This window comes from Pan troglodytes, chromosome 21, assembly GCF_028858775.2.
Source record: "Pan troglodytes isolate AG18354 chromosome 21, NHGRI_mPanTro3-v2.0_pri, whole genome shotgun sequence".
Taxonomy (NCBI): domain Eukaryota; kingdom Metazoa; phylum Chordata; class Mammalia; order Primates; family Hominidae; genus Pan; species Pan troglodytes.
In genome coordinates this window covers 60,000,254-60,003,317 of record NC_072419.2, presented here as the reverse complement: position 1 = coordinate 60,003,317, position 3,064 = coordinate 60,000,254, and positions in this window count along the sequence as shown.

The following is a 3,064-nucleotide window of genomic DNA, read 5'->3' as shown; positions in this document are numbered from 1 at the left end:
CAACATAGCAAGACCCCATCTCTACAAAAAAAAAAAAAAAAGAAAAGAAAAATTAGCTGGGCATGGTGGTGCACGCCTGTAGTGCCAGCTACTCTGGAGGCTAGGATGGGAGGATGGCTTCAGCCTGGGGAGGTCAAAGCTGCAGTGAGCTGTCACTATGCCACTGCACTTTAGCCTGGGCAACAGAGTGAAACCCTGTTAAAAAAAAAAAAAAAAGAAAGAAAAGAAGACGAGGGGAGGGGAGGGGAGGGGAGGGGAGGGGAGGATGGTTAGACTGGTAGATTTTTGTCTCGTATATTTTACCACAATTTTTAAAAACACACTTAACTGAAAAAAAAGAGGTAGTTGGTGGAGGGAGGAAGGCAGGGACAGGAACTACATTTGTTGAGTGAAAATTACTCTGGACCAGTCAGCCTGTTAAGCCTTCCATGCGTATTATCTCATTTAATCTTTACAACGTCTTTAGGCTTTAGATGTGAGCCTAGTTTACAGCTGAGCAAACCAATGCTCACAGCGATTCAGTGCCGCTCTCGGGTGGGGAACAACAAAGCTGTGATTCCGTTCCACATTCCTCTCTCTGCCCACACTATTCACCTGCTGCCTTTAACCCACACATCACCCCCTTGTCATTTGCTTGAGCCATCTGCAAAAACCACTCCCTCCCATGCTACTTTCAATAGAGTTGGCTGCTAAGGTAGAGACCTTAAAAGGGGCTGAATTGCACAGGATGAATTCATAAAAAATATGAGCTCATTTGAATCTTGAAATCTCAATGGTATCATTTTCATTTTGAAAATAAGTCATGTCACTTGTTCCACACACAAATTCAGGTACTTTTCTGGACACTGGAGAATGTTAAAGAGATAAAGAAGCCAGCTACTTGATGAAGAGCCTGATCTAGTAGGATAATCAGATAAAGAAATCAAAAGCACCAACTCTGTGTCACAAGCATTTGCTCAGGATGCAGAGGAAGCTCAGAGGATCCCAGAGAAGGGGTTTGCAGTTACTCCTAAGAAACCAGAACGCTCTTCCTCCCTAGAAAATGTTAGTCACCCTAGAACTTAAACTAAATGAGTTAAGCAGAACTCTAACTTGCAGTTTCTGACACACTTTCACTTCCCCACCCACCTTCCTTCCCACTGGTCAGTTTCCTGGGAAACATTCGCATTTGGAGAACAAAAATACCAATAACATGTCATTAGAATGACATCAACATGACAAGAACATTTTGTTAAAATAACTACAAGTCCTAAAGTACATGTGACAATTATTTTTAAATAAAATTCCTTTCACAGCAGGGAGTCACTAATGAGATGCTTTGTGTGTGTATATGTGTGTGTATGTGTGCAGGTGTGTATTGTGTGCCTGTGTATATGTGTATGTAAATGTGTGAATGCATGTGTACGTGTGTGTGCATGTGTGTGTTTGAGCCTGTGTGCATGTGTGTGTATGTGTGCGCTTGTATATATGTGTGTGCTTGTGTGTATGTGTTTGTGTGTGTGTGTGTGCTTGTATATGTGTGTGCTTGTATGTGTGTGTGTATGTGTGCACATGTGTGTGTGAGCTTGTGTGTGTGTGTGCGTACACATGTATTTAATACAAAAAAACATTTGATTTCTCAGGATGTTTATGCCCTGGGTCAGAACAGTGATTGAGGTTTAATATTAACTTTGGCACAATTTAGGTAAATTCTGTTACTTGGAAAGAATTAGCAAGGCCTCTGGGGTTTTGCGATGGAGACAAGATATCATGGTTGTAACAAAACCTCATTTTTGTTAACTTTGTCCAAGAAAGAATGGGATGCTGCTGTTTCAAGAGATTTCGGTTCTGGGTCTCAAGTCAAAGGAGGGTTTGAGAATGTGGTGCATCAGAGCTCTTTGTACTGGCTCTGGAAAGCTGATTTTGCACATATCTTTTCAACTCTATCCTCACAGACTGCAGTCTAAAATTAGACATGGTGGGAATATTTACACCGTGGAAATTGACAAACACAAGACTCCTCTGCCTCCACCCACTAGAACCAGTTAACCAGCGTGCCACTGGTCTAGGAGTTATAAACAGTTACTTTATACAGTTGTTCATGGGTATACAGCTTACCCATGAGATCCTGAAATAGACTGTTTCTGCTCATGTGAACTGCACCTCTGTGGTTAGAAAGGATGTTACTGTAATTTATGATACAAGATGGAGCCCTTTTCTCTTGTTTAAAAATGCACTGAAAGGATGTTGCAGGCCCCAAATGTGGGTTATCATAGCTTGCTTAGAAAGGGGAATTTGTAAAAGGGGCAATCTCTAGTTCTGGCAAGAAACTCTATCTGGGCTCCCACTAAGGGATTAAGTATCACGCAAGTACATTCTTGCAGCAGACCGATTCAGCTGGGAGGAAAGTCTTGCCACAACCGAGGGGTTTAGAGGAAAATAACAAATTGCTTCTCAGAACTGGTAGAGAGGATCTTTCAATTCAAGAACATACAGACAGCAAAATGCACAGAATGTAGAGACAGGGTGGGTTTTTTTTTTTTTTTTTTCAGGGAATTGTGCTCACCACATGTTCTGGTTCCATGGACAGAGAACACATTTTATCCCATCTGTAAGTAGAATATTTAAGATTCCTGAAATATTTTGAGTTTCCGAAAGAATTTTATCCTCAATTGATGATGCCTTGGTGCCTGAGTTACAATCTTAGAAAAGTCATACACGTGGTGAAATCAAATGTTGCATATAGTTAAGAACTTACCTGCTTGTAAGGTGAAGTCGCATGAGGAAAATTGACTTACTCATTGTGACCAAGAATTTGAAAATTCAAGCAAACACAGCCTTGAGGAAAGAGATGTATGAATGCAGCTTGCCTAATATTGGTCTAGCCTACAATTATGTGCAGTTATTCATGTGTATCCTTGGACATTACAATAAAAATACACCCAGAAAAGGAACTTATTTTGGCTTGAGTGTCAAGCATGATTTAAAAATACGAAAGTTTGGCCAGGCATGGTGGCTCACGCTTATAATCCAAGCACTTTGGGAGGCCAAGGTGGGTGGATCACTTGAGGTCAGGAGTTCAAGA